This window comes from Pinus tabuliformis, chromosome 6 (genome assembly GCF_031772625.1).
Source record: "Pinus tabuliformis cultivar Carrire ecotype Pingquan chromosome 6, CPIR1, whole genome shotgun sequence".
In the NCBI taxonomy this organism is placed as follows: Eukaryota; Viridiplantae; Streptophyta; class Pinopsida; order Pinales; family Pinaceae; genus Pinus; species Pinus tabuliformis.
The window spans coordinates 1,650,571,886-1,650,587,344 of record NC_142292.1 but is presented as its reverse complement, the minus strand read 5'-3'; positions in this window follow the sequence as shown (position 1 = coordinate 1,650,587,344).

The following is a 15,459-nucleotide window of genomic DNA, read 5'->3' as shown; positions in this document are numbered from 1 at the left end:
CTTTTTTGATGGAATCAAATGATTTTCTGGTTGCATCAGTCCATCTTACCTCTGACCCCTTTCTTAACATGGAGGTAATATGCTTCACTAGTTCTGCAAAATTTGGTATAAGCCTCCTCACAAATTGATTTTGCCCAGAAAGGATTGGACATCTTTCTTTGATCTAGGAACAGACAAAGTCTGTATTTCTTTGACTCTTTCTGGGTCAATTTGGACACCTGCAGAAGAAACAACATGTCCTAACAGCTTGCCTTCTTCTAAAGCAAATTGTGATTTTTTGGAATTGACTGAGATTCCAAACCTCCTGCACTTCAAGAATACCTTTTTTAAATGTTGTAAATGATTTTGATGGTTGCTGGAGTATATTTTTATGTCATCAAGATAGATAAGGACAAATTTATCCTTCTCCCCTACAAATGCTATATCCATAGCTCTCTGAAAGGTGGCTCTAGCATTCATCAATCCAAAAGGCATTTTGGCATACATAAAAGTGCCCCAAGGAGTGGTGAATGCAGTCTTTTCCTGATCATCTGGGTGCATAGAAATCTGATTAAAGCCTAAAAATCCATCTATAAAAGACATTACTTTGGCTCTTGAGACTTGTTGTAGCAAATGCTCCATCTTTGGTAGAGGATAGTTGTCTTTCTTGGAGCATTTGTTTAAATTTCGGAAATCAACACACAGTCTGATTTCTCCACTCTTCTTCCTTACTACCACTGGGTTGGCCACCCATTTGGAAAATCGAAGAGGGACAATGATCTTGGCAGCCAAAAGTTTCTTGATTTCTTTTTCAATCAGTGGAAGAAGCATAGGATTTATTGGTCTCAGCTTCTGTTTGAAAGGAATAGTGTCTTTCTCCAGAGGGATTTTGGGCTGAATGATATTCTTATCATACGTTTTCAGATCACTATACTCCCAGGCAAACACATCAGCAAATTGCCTCATTAAATTGCAGTATTTAGCACTTTGATCAACAGATAGATGAGTGGACACATTTACATATTTAGGTTGACCTGGATTTCCTATATCATACTTATAGACTGCAGATTGGTATTCTTTTCGGGCAACTTTGTAAGGCACATCATTTTGGTCAAACAGTCTTTTAAGAGGAATTAGACCCTTAGGAATATGGTTACTAGGAGGTTGGACAATACTACTTTTACCAATTTTATTTCTAAGCTGGGATTGGGGGCTTTCTTGCAAGGTGTCGTTCTCTTGGTCAATTTGCAATTCAAAAAATTCATCAATGACTTGAAGAAACCTATTTATCTCATCATCATCATCAAAAAATTTCCAATGCTGGACATTATCGGGCAAGGATGGTCTATATTTCATTTGGACTTCATAGACTAGTTTGGGAGGCATGGGAGGGATAAACATGCTAGCAGAGACAGCAAGGGAATCAACAAGCTGATTTTTGGCTCTAGGGATATATGAGATACAAAAATTATCAAAGGAGTCTTTAAGTCTCCATACCTCATCTCTATATACTTTCAGCCTTGGGCGCTTCGCTTGAAATGTTTTATTTACTTGATGAATAATTAGATCAGCATCTCCAAATACCTTTATGTTCTTAATTCCTCTGTCCTTAGCTACATTCAGGGCCAACAACAGAGCCTCATACTCTGCTATATTGTTGGTAGCTTGGAAAACCAGCTTAAAAGACAGCTGAATGCTTTCTTTCTTTGGAGATACTAGCACCACCCCTGCTCCTGCAGTCTCCCTAGAACATGCTCCATCAAAGAACATCTCCCAAACCTGACTTCCTTGCTCTTCTTCGGCATGAACTGTTGGTTTCCTGATCTGCATTGAGGCCTTCTGAGATTCTTCTATTTGGAGAATACATGCTCCAAAATTAGTGTCCACTGCATATATTGGATGATTAGTAGGATTCTTCTCGTCACTAATGATGTATGCCAGTTGTGCTTCTCTGTATAATCTCCTACTTTCTCCTCCAAAAACTGGGACAATAGCATATGATAAATCATTCTGTAATGTCCCACCTAGTCTCTTAATCGATCCCCTAGACAGCAACATGCCAAACCTAGGAGGGACATCTGCTACCACAATATCCATCATCATACTCTTCATGGGTAGCTGAGTTAGGGTAATGGCTAAATCTTTGATCAATCCTAGGCACTTTACTTTCCTTGAATCAAAAGAGAATAAATCATGATATGGTCTAGTGATATCAAGGCCTAACTCTTCCATGATAGCTTTAGGCATCAAATTGTGGCTAGCCCCTGTGTCTAGCAGGCAATTGTGGAGGATTTTGTCATGAATGGTCAATGATACATAAAAAGATGGAGAATTATTATCTGTAGGTTCAATCATGGGACTGAGCACAATGGCAGGTTTGTCATCTTGCAAATTGACAAAGTCAGTGGAGGTTTGCTTGGTTTCTAGCTCAAGGGCTTCAAGGATAGGCTTTCTAAACACTTCACTCTTCACCAACTCAACCAGAGGCACAGATATTTTTAATTTCTGAACTTCTGACTCAAAGCTGAAAGAAGAATATGACTTATCAGAACTTCTTACCTCTTGAACTGGAGCTTTGAGGATGACTAGAGCAGCTACTGGTCTTTTCTGTCTGGTATTCTGTGGTTCTGTTTGGACATCAGCTCTTTGGGCAGGATTCTCTTTGACATTCTTTGCATTTGACCTCAGGTTATATCTTTGCTGCTTCTCAATTTGTAGAACAGCCTCTCTGTCCCACTCCTGACTGTCTTGTTCTTGCAGCAATGATTCTTCATAAGCAGCCAATGTCAAAAAGGCAGCACTGCCTTTATCTTCCATGCAGCGAATTTTATCCTCATCTTCTTCAAATTGTTCCTCCTCCATGACTACATTTTTGAAGGGAGCTTTAACTTTATGTTCTTCATTTGGTTCTTTACCCCTCTGCATTATTTGCAGCTACTCATTTTCTTTTCTGAATGGATTTTGATTTCTTGGAGCAAATGTGTTCTGCTGCCTTGTTTTCCCTGAATTCTGCTCAATCTTTAGCTTAGAAATTTCAGCAGCCAATGATTCTATCATCTTAGTCATTTTATCTAATTTTGGCTCTGAAGTTGAGGCAGAGGAAGAAGAAGCCTCGCCTCTGTGCCTTCTTCTGTCAGTATGACTCTTTAGCTTTTCTGTAGCCATAATATTAGATTCCACCTCTAAGGCTGCATCTTGCATATCAACCAAAGTGGCACATCTTCTTTCTCTCAACAACAAGCAGAAATTAGAGTCAAAAGCATTGGCAGATGTGAGTTTGGTAGAGGTGGGGGTTGGCTTTACCTCAGCTAGTATCTTACTATACATTCGATTAAATCTTTTATTAAAATCAGGCAAAGATTCACCACTTTCTCCCTTCAGATTTCCAAACTCAGTATGGTAATATAGTAAGTCCTTTTTATCTCCCAGTGCTTTAGAAATGAATCATCTAATGCTTCTATATCTGTTATAGATCTCTGGGGTAATTCTCTGAACTACTTCCTAGCCACTCCATCAAGGCTCTAGACAAAAACTCTCATCCACACATCATTTTCACTAATATCTAAATTATCAGCATAACTGTAAAAAGCTTCAAGGTGTTCTTCGGCTGTTACTCCCTCTGTACTAGTGAATTTAGGCATATATTTATGATATTCTCCCACGGGCATAGGATTTAAAGGGACAGGCAAGACTAAAGTTCCATATCTAGCAGCAACAATTCTTTCTATTCTCGTGGGTGCTTGCTGTCCTGCCATAATTGGAATATGTGGAAGAATAGTAGCAGATTGAATGGTAGGGAGTAATGTGATGGATGGTAGAGACAAAGGGATTTTTTGTACTGAATGGGAACCCTTCTTTGGACTGAGATTCAGAGGGGAACTAACTGACAAAGGGGCTGAATTAATCTCTGAAGGAATTTCCGTAATAACAGTGCTGGGCTCTAAATCTTCAAACTGTATATCTTCAGCAACAACTTTATCTTTCATAGATGAATGAAATTTCTTAGTCTTACCTGATCCCAATGGCCCTCTTTGTGAAGATTTCTTCGATTTGACAGTCCTCTCAAGGTCAGGCAATGGTTCAGCTGGAGATTTCTGAGGATTTCTTCAAGTATGTCTCACAAACTGAGCCAGAACTTCGATGTGGAGTCACCAAAGGTTGGTCTTCCTCCAGTGGAGTCGCCAAATATATGATTACAACCAAAATATGTGTTCAAACCTTGTCTATCATCAAAGCTTGAAGCTGTGTCATCTCCCAGGGAAGCTGAGCTTCGATTCTCCTTTCCCTGGCAATGGCGCCAATTAATGTTATCACCCCAAGAAACTCACCTAGGTTGTATATCAGTGATGCTTGGGAACATTACAAACTCAACATAAATGTTGGAAAAATGGTGGATGAATGAAAGAAATGCTGCATATTCAAGCCAGATAACCACTTCTACTATGCTTAACCCCAGACATGGGTGAACACCCCCAGACTACAAGGCTTTAGACCACCAATTACTCACAGTTTAAAGAAAATGTGATGATGGAGAAGACTGACCACACCAGCAGATGCACATGACCCTGTGATGGCCAGTTGAAACTAGTTAAAAGGTCTGTAAATCTGTTTTCTAATACATAGACATGATGAAAGCTCTCTGGCATTAAACAAACAGAAACTTGCAAATAATTTCAATGATACATGCTAAATCCTAACACAGAGGTGGGATGACAGCCCCTCTAATGCTAAACATTAACAACACATGAATAAATGCAAACAGGCACAGCCTGGAACAAAGATGAAGAAGTGGAAAATGAGAAATTAACAGCAAAAGAAGCTTGTATTAGCTAAAAATGAAGACCAGACACTGCAGGTATCACAATAGTTATAGTCTCCAGAAGTTGAAGCTTACAACAAAATAACATTCATCAACCATCATCCCCTATTACATCTTTCTTTCTGGTATATATAGAGGTTGATTACAAAAATATCTACTAACCTATGCGTGGAGGGGTCATAATGGACCACCAACCACATTTACAAACTATTATGGGCTGCTGATACATTCTGACTATTTTAATTAACAAATTTCACCCTCTATGCTACTTTGTTGTACTCCTTGAATAGGTGGAATGGTGTAAGAATAAATCTCCATAACTGTTGAAGTCATTGAACTGCTCGAGGATTTTCCTTCTCGCCCTTGACTATGCTGCTCCTTGAATGAGGTAGCTGAGGATTCAATGCGCTGAGTACCGGATCATCTCTTCCTTCTTCGCGCGCACAACAGAGGCCGAAAACACTGAAAAATACATGAAAATGGACGATGGCTTGGGAATGAATGCTAATCGTTGGATGACAAAATGGACGGCTTAGATCTCTTGGAGGGCAGCGTCGGGAGGAAACAGAACCACGAAGGAATATTAGCCGTTAGATCTGGCAAATCAGACGGTGGGGATTGGCGGGAGAAACGTGAATAGATAAACAATGGCCGTTGGATCGAGGTGGGAATGATCCAACGGCTGATGGGAGCGGAAGATGTGCGATGGTGAACCAACAGGAGGACATATGAGAGAGGGCGGTAAGCGGTTTCCCCGCACCGCTCATGGGGGTTGGGTGGTTTTCGTATGTGGAGGAGCGATTGAATAGGAATGAGACACGTGGCTGATGGGATGGTGGGGCAACCACTTTCCCCGTGGATTATCGAACGAGTAGGTTGGCTGAGCGGGGGCTGCGGATACCGTTGGATCTGCGGAAGGATGATCGGAGGATCATGGTTAGCGCACATGTTCAGGGTTTGTTGTGACAGGCAAGGGGCGGGCCCGTGCTTTATTAAAGCCTAGGGTTACAAATTTAATTATATGCATGGGGTTATAAAGGTTATCAGGGCTTTAAAGTATTGAAACAAAATATGCCCGGTAATTGGTAAAACAAGGGTTTAGGCAGGCTGTTATGTAAAATGGAGGAATGGGGTTTATAAAGAGAAAAGGGAAAAATGAACGGAAAGGATGAAATGGAGGTAGCGGGGAAAATAGGGGGAGATAATGATAACCATTATAAACCATCTCTGAGCCAGCAACCAAGGACCAAGCTTATTCTTCTCCTGGGGAATCAGCAGCATGTAGCAGAGCTAACAGTTATATTCTAATAATGAAGAATCTATTTCTCCACATAAATCTTATGGAATACATGACAACATAGCATACAACAAATCTCCTCTCCTGCATGAAATTTCCTTAAGCACACCACACACTCACTAACATCATCACCATTAGAACCAGAGCAAGAGAAAGAACAAGATGACCAAGATGATGTCACTTGAAAGTATGAAACATGAAGCTTACCTGCAATTTCCTCAACAGTCATGGCCAACTCTACAAATCTTGAGCCGAACTCAACAACTTCTTCTTCAACATATGTGAATGACCTAGATGATTGTGCCAATTTTGGTTGCTTGAGACACATTTTTTTTAGAAAAGCAATGAGAATGTTCCTCACCATGGCTATAGACAAAGAAATGCAGATTGAGTCCCTGGGATGTAGTCCAACAGTTAAGTATCGAGATTTGGTCCTTGCATGTCTCACGGTCCAATCACTGGTACACATAACTTAAAAAAAAAATTACCAAAAGTTTACTTGGCAATGTTGCCCAAGATTTTGTTTGACTCCATAATGTGGGTGGAGTTGTTCAAAGGTGCAAGAAGATCGTTGGAATTATTTTCCATTTCAATCTTGTCGTTGTTACCCTTTTTGAATTCAATTTTATGTTGAATGTATTTGCATTCTTCATCTTAGATGTCTTGGTTGAGGGGCATGGGATAAAAAAAAGGGGGGGGTTCTAGAAGATACCTGGTTTACCAAATTACAAATAAATCTTTCAACGAATTACTATAGTCCTATTTGAGATTAAATACATACAAGGATCAAATATTAAAAATTGACCTCTACCTAAGCTCAGAATGGTGACTTTCACGGAAACTTTGACTACATGAATGCTTATACACTAGCGACTTGAAATAAACATTGTCAGGACACGATCTACATCTAGTGCGACTTCTCCTCACAATGCTCTCTTATGCACACAGGGTGTGTAATGGATGTCTTTCTCCCTCGAATTCCATCTATTTTTGCAGCCTTAAATCTAACTTGATCTCCTCCTTTGGTGAACCCTCAATCTTCCATGTGGAGATGGACTAGAAAATAGGTTATTTGAGCAGCAACTATTGAGCTTGATTTCGTTTGAAATCTTGTAGCCCTAAGACCACAAGCTTGGGTGTAATTTCCCTTTGCTCACCATTGTAGATCGTAATCAGTACCCCTTTCTTGAATATTTGATATTTTCCTTGATCGAATCTAATAGATTTTGAATCTTCAAATTGGTGCTAAAAGTCAGATCCTTCCCAAATTCTTCTTCGGCCTTGACTACACCTTTTTTTTGGGTTTTTTTTTTTTTTTTTTTTTTTTTTTAACTTTTGAAGACTTGAAGGCTCTAGATGTGAAATGTACTTCTATGTAACAACCTAAAAATAATAATTATGCCTCAATATTATAGAAGCTCGAAGCGCACAATGACTCTAGATATCCTACATAACTTTGTTTTCATGGCCACTAAAGATCATAACTCCATAAATGTACAAAGTATTTCAGAGCTTTAAATCTATGAGAAGCACCTGAATTTTATACACCATCAAGGTCCAAAGCATTAATTTTGTGTTCTTGCTACATCTCTGAAATTTTGGTAATAGACGGAGATACAAAATTTTAACAACTTTTTGTTCTTTGCAAACCTTCATGCACCATGGTAGATGCCACCCAATAGGAAAAAGGGTAAAACCTTTCCAAAAGGAACACCTTTGGTTTAATTATTATTAAATTAGATATTTGATATAATTTATGGTATTGTGTATATTTTACTTAACTTTAAAAAGATGTCCTTAATAATTTGACTTATTATATTTTATAATTTAGATCTAAAATAATTAATAATAACAACAATAATTTAAATATATAATTATTTGAATAAATTAATAAATAAAGAAATTGACAAAATTATGTTTAATTATAGTAATAATTTTGATAAAAAAATATAGTTTACGTTAGTAAATAAAAAAATGTAACATATAAAATTATATTTGAACAAGGTGTACATATTGTATTCCTTTCTAGATTTGAACCTATAATTTTTTTAAGTTATATATATATATATAGATATCACAAAATTTTTATCGTAGATAAGACATTGAATGTTTTTTTGTTAAAACATAATCCAAATTATGAAGACCAATAATTTAAAATTTTAACACCAATTTCTACGATCCAATCTTTGAATAATCTATTGCTTTATTGAGTTTTAAATAATAAAAATTAAATGCTATTATATAAACTATTACATTTCAATTTAGCAAATGCAATAACTTCAGTTTAGTTATATTTAAACCAATTGGCAAGTACTAGCTATTATGTAGCCTTTGTTTAAATTATACTCTCGGAATCATAACTAATATCAAAACACCTACTTCATATTACATCTCACATAGTTAAAAAAAATAAAAAAATTATAAGTTCTTTAAAATTATTATTATATTATTATAAAAAAAATTAATATATGAGATAAATATATATACATTTGAAAAAATATGGAACAATATTTTTATCTATGGAGATTTGCCCCAATTTTACCATGGACATTTTTAATAAGTAGATCAACTCTATTACAATACCATTGACCAATACCATGACTTATCAATACCACATGCCAAAAAAATCATAGCTCATTTGATATGATGCTTGTTCATATGAAATTTAATTTATTTAATCAAATTAATTAAAGGAACAAATAGGGCCTAACTACTTTGGAGATAAATCTCAACATTTGATTTGTGTATACTCTTATGATGCACAACCATATTAATTAAATGGCTCATAAATCCTCGCATCAATCCATGATAAGCATCAAAACACTTAACCCACGATATATCTCACATTGGCAAGATTTAAAAATTATAAAGATTAAATAAATTATAACTTTATTTTAAAATATTATTATTATTATTAATTATAAAAAGAATTAATATATAAGTTAAGAATTATTCTTGACCATGGAGATTCATCCCCACTTTACCATGGAAATTCTTAACTTGTAAGTATATTTTGTTATAATACCATGACTTATTAATACCAATGAAATATTTTGTGTTTGATCAAATTGGAATTAGCTTTGAACATTTCACTGCCTCCTCAGTACTATTCTCTAAAGTTTCTTTTGATGTAGCACTATTCTCTAAAGTTTCTTTTGATGTAGCCTATCGAGTGGTGGGAAGCATTGTCTCTGCAGAAGATGAAAGGATAATGTATCATGTGTTAGTAGCACCATGGAAGATCACTCATGGCAAACAAAAATTAGTTCAAAATCTATGCATTAAATTCCACTGTTTAATTATTGGTTACATTTTCTACGTGAAGTTTGACTAAACCTTAAGGTAAAAATTAGGGAAAGTTTTCACTACTTCACTACAGATTGAATGTGGTTTAAACACTATAAAAAACTATTAATTATAAAAATTGATCCTAGCAATTGTGAAACTAGTTTTCACACAAAAAGATCACATTACATTAGATTAATATTATACATCAAATATTGGTTGAAGATAGTAATTCTATCTTAACCACACAATCAATTAGTTGAGTAAATCTCTCAGCCAAACACTAAATGAGGAACTAAATATCTTAGTTCGATCTCATTAACAATTAACCAATAATTACATTTATGATGAGGAATATCATTAAATGTGCACAAGACAAGTAAGAGCTAAATCTCCAAGTCCCTCCCTTAACGAGTACTTATCTTGATCTTCTTGTCTGCAACGTCTTCATTAGCTTCTTTAAACATCTTCGAAATATCATAGAGTAACTCCATCAAGTTGTTTCATAACCCTCATAAAGGTATAGTTGGAAAACTGAATTCCCGAGTTCCACTCTGGAATGCTCGAATCACGGATCTCCTAATGTCAATTACTAAACAATGTCCCAAGAAGACCACTCCCACATATTCAACAAATGAGGGATCCTTCCCTAGATCCACAACTTCCAAACTATCTAGAAAACCATCCATATTGAGTTTTACACCACTTGATCTCTTAAAATAGTTGTTTCAGACACAATCAATCACTTGCTTGGAATAAATGAACTATTAGTCATTCTATGGATGAGCTCCCATCCACCAAGGATAATTTTAGGGGCGAATGTTCGCCCTTTGGCGAAATTAAGGGGTTTTAAATTTTTAGTGGGCGAATATTTTGTATCATAGTACATTTTTACAAATCACCTCAAATAGCCCACCTTATTTTAAGGGAGAGGGTAAAAAAAGTAAATTTAGCCCTTGAAATTAGGACTTACAACCTTCCATTCGCCCATTTTCAAAAATACGTTTTATTTAAGTGAATCCTATGGGCCAAATACCATCTTTATAAAAGAGGTATGGTAAATTAATAAAAATATAAATAAATGAGAGGTATGGTAAATAAATAATTTTTTTTTTATATTTACTCCATAAGTCACCTTATATACATGTAAGGGTGTAAAGAAATAAAAATATAAGTAAAGTGGGAGGTTTTATTTAAGTGAATCCTATGGGCCAAATACCATATTTGTAAAAGAGGTATGGTAAATTAATAAAAATATAAATAAACGAGAGGTATGCTAAACAAATAAAACGTTTTTTTATATTTACTCCTTAAGTCACCTTATATTTACGAACACTCAAAAAATGGGTTATATTTAGGTGAAACCTATGGCCAAAATACTATGGGACAAATACCACAGACTAGATTGTTATTAATACCATGCAAAAAACCATTATTAACCCTAATATTAGAATTAATAAAAATAAAAATGGCACATGGTATTGACCCATGGTATTCACCTGGAATGTAGCCTATTTAAATGGGGAATTAAACCAGCATGTAGCCTATGCTAAGATTCACTAGGACTTTACAAAGTTTTATTATTTAGTGAAAGACTCGCCAAGATCTTACAAGATTTTATAACAGAGTAAAATATTCGCCATGCCTGGTGAGAGATTCGCCAAAAAATTATATATACATATTATATTATTGATAAAATAGCCTTCCATTTTTCCTATATACCATGGAGATTCGCCCATTTATTATATTTATAAATTTAGGGGGTTCTTAAAATTTTCCCTGCCATCCACCGAGATACATGGGTACCAACTATTGTACTAGCTAGTTATCTTGGGAAACCATCTAAATACAATTGTATCTAGATCCAATTTTACAAAATGACCTTTATCTCTGATTTTGGAAATTCATCATTACATACATTTATTCTACAAACAAATTTCTCCTATTTAATAATAGAATAATACCATAATTCCATAGGACTAATAGCTTTAGAATAAATTAAAAGGAACACTGAATCCCAAGGTAATCGATCCAAAGTGATCCCTTGCTAGGCATGAACATAAGGTTGAATATTATCTAGGTAGAAATCCCCGACGAAACATGTCAGTTCAGAGGTGCTTTGACATGTAATCCAAAATTGGAATCAGAAGTGGATCCTATATTTTTCAGTCTCCTCTTGATCGATCTTCAAGAAATCATAATATTGATCTTCTTCTGAGTATTAGTGCTGAATTTATCACTTTTGCCTCTCAGAATTTCAAAATCCACAAAATGAAAATAAAAATAATTATCAAATGTAAGACGCCGAGGACAATGCTCTGGATATTCATCACGCTGAGGATGATACAATGTCACCACATTGCTATCTTTCACACAATTGTTCCCTTTGTTGTTCTCAGTGGAAATTGTTATGAAAATGGGACAGATAGAATTATGTGAGATCCATGCATCTGCGTAGTGAACACAAAAGGTATGAATGCATACTGGGTTCACGCAGTGTCAGTCAGATTGGTATGGCTACATACTAGGTTCGCGTGGCGCCAATCATATTGCTCTTCATAGGATTCACTTCATCTTCTCCCATAAACAATGATAAGACTAAATCTGAGAGAGAAAACTCTATTCATATCTCTTCCCATTTCAATGTTGTAGGTTGCCTCACAATTTTCTTCTTTCACACGTGTGAGTAATGCTCAGGTTACTGTTGTACATGAGGAAATTCCTTCAAACCTTCGAACATAGATCTTCACCATACATACACAGGTCTGCATACAAAATAAATCCTAAATCCTAGCCTAATTTACTTACAAAAATTACGCCTTACATTTCTCTCACATATACATGGGCCCTCCTTAAGGAGTTAACCTAGATCCAATGGTTATGATACCAAATTGTGAAACTAGTTTGCACACCAAAAGTTTACATTACATTAAAATAATTTTAGAAATAAATACATCAAACATTGGTTGAAGATAGTAATTATATATTAACCACACAAACAATTAGTTGAGTAAATCTCTCAACCAAACATTAAACTAGAAACTAAATATGTCAGTTCCAACTAATAAACAATTAACCAACAATTACATTTATGACAAGGAATCTCATTCAATGTGCACAAGAGAAGTAAGAGTTAAATCTCCAAGTCTAGCAACCCTCTATGATGACCATTGATGCTAAAAATTGATCCCAACAACCTCTTGTGTTTAATTATGGACATCATGAAGCATTCTACAATAGATTTAGAATCATGAATGGTCTCTTAATGTAAACATGTGTACAAAATGTTGTCTACCAATTTTACAATAATTTTGGCCCCAACTAGAGGTGTATTGTATCTCTCAAATATGTTACAAAACCTACTATTATCCCTATGGTTATAAACTTTGAACAATATGCCTATGCATCCTCTTATACACATATAGGGTGTCTAATCCCATTGGGATTGATTCATGATTCGTTAAGGAACTCTATTTCTGTATGTAACAACATGCCCATTAAACGTTAAGTGGAAAACGTTGAAATCATCATTAGATAATTATCAAACAATTTTGTACTACCATTGGCTTCAAAATGCTTCAAAACTATTAAACTATCCATGTTCCCATGGGAAATCATTTATAGAAGCTTCATTAAAACTTAAAACTAATCTTTTCTCTTGGTTAAGTTTAAACTAATGATGTTGAGAAAGAACATCAAAATAGATGCAAGGGGAAAAAAGAACAATCTATGATTTTCACATATCTCATAATAATAACGAAATCATATCATACATCGCAATACCCATAAGGTTAAGTGGCAGCAAAGACAAAGCTATATTTGTACATGTAGTATAGCATAGTTGAATGTTGAATAATCGATGAAATATTCCGAGTTCCAAGACATTGAATTCCATGAATTCACTGATATTTTCAGCAATCACATGGCATTAAAATTTCTTGCACCGACAAAACATCTTGCAACTGCTCCCAAAATCTGGTCTATAATATTTGAGCAAAAATGGGTTTCCTGCCATTATATTAATATCACAAATACTTGCAATTGAATTCAAATATGTTTATGAGAACATATAAAGTCTAAGTAGATATATTGTGGATGATCGTTTCAGATTTCTTCTATCAAGGCAGAGCATAGATCAAGATTTTGATTTTTCCCATGTACAAACTTTAAACTATGAAAATGTATTTATGCAAATTCAACTTTCAAGAAATTCAAGGCTTTCAAAGCATATCAAATAAAAATAATGAAAACACTCACATCTATATTCTAAATGCTAACTAGTTATCTAAGACTCTAAGTCAAAAGAATATCAACCGAACAAAGCACAATTCTGTTCACATTTGTGTCTGATAAGATGGGAACAATTGGATTTGAACATTCTACTCCTCAGTACTATTCTCTGAAGTTTCTTTTGATGTAGTCTGTTGAGTGGTGGGAGACATTGTCTCTACAAAAGATGAAAGGATAATGTATCATGTGTCAGTATCACATGCAAGTGGAAGATCACTCATGGTGAACAACAGTTAGTTTCTCAAAATCTATGTGATAAATTCCATTGTTTAATTATTGGTTACATTTTCCATGTGAAGTTTGACTAAACCCTAAGGTAAAGATTAGGGAAAATTTTCACTACTTCACTACTGATTGAATTTCGTTTAAACACTGTAAACAACTATTGATGCTAAAAATTGATCCTAACGACCCTTTATGATAACCATTCATGCTAAAAATTGATCCCAACAACCTCTTGTGTTTAATTACGAACATCATGAAGCATTCTACAATAGATTTAGAATCATTAATGCTCTCTTATGTAAACATGTGTACAAAATGTTGTCTACCAATTTAACAATAATTTTTGCCCCATCTAGCGGGCACTTTATCTCTCAAATATTTTACAAAGCCTATTACTCTCCTTATGGTTATAAAATTTGAGCAATTTTCCTATGCATCCTCTTATACACATGTAGGGTGTCTAATCCCATTGAGATTGATTGATTATTCATTAAGGAACTCTATGTACGTATGTAACAACATACCCATTAAACGTTAAGTGGACAATGCTAAAATCATCATTAGATAATTATCAAACAAGTTTGTAGTGCTCTTGGCTTGAAAACTCTTCAAAACTATTAAATTATCCTTGTTTCCCATGGGAAATCACTTATAGAATTGTTGGGCCTCGAATATGCCCATATTTTCCATCACATAGTACCACTATTTTATAACCTAAATTCTGACATTTTTAACTCAATTCATACCATAATTCCACAACTTACCGCCAATGCATATCCTATGCCTCATGGTTGATTATCATTAGTTTTATTATATTTTCTATGATTAGAGATGATTTATTCATGATTTACTAATGATGGTTTTTACTAAGTTCATTTTCCACAAGGTTCGATTTCCAAAATTATTCACAAGCCAATTAAACTAGATGCTACAGGTTGAGTATGAAATAAATTCATGTAGGTGAAAATATCCAATTTGGAGATTCGACATATCGACACGCTTCCGGGGAGAAACGAGGAAGTTTATTGTCCAAAATGATGTTATAACACCTTCCCATGAGTTGGATTGCACCCAGGTTGCACATGTGGGTCTCTAGAAGGAAACCAACAAATTTCCTCAAAATTTGCAGAATTTTCAAAATGTCATGTTTGACCTTGATTTGTGTGCTGCTGGAGGAAAATCTAGAAAGTATGAGCAAATGGGTTTTTACCAATATAAAAATTATTTATAACCAAAATTGTTTCTCAATATTTGCTTTGGTTAAAAATTTACAGGTGGCTCTCTAAGGCAGTTTCATAAAAAACATTGTTTTTCTAGAATTCCAGAACCTTGGAAAAAGAGCCAAAGAACCAACTTCGGGCACAGTTTACGTGGATATGGAGTTGAATGAGACAAATATAAGAGAGTTTTTTGTTCCAAATATCACAAAATAGGTTCCCTCAAAATGGTTTTCCAAAATTCACCATGGTTAGGAAGATATGCCAATATATTCGAAGCCAATTTGTTAAGAATATGCAATTTTCCAGAATTAAGGAAAATGACTTATTCACCTTCTAAATATTAT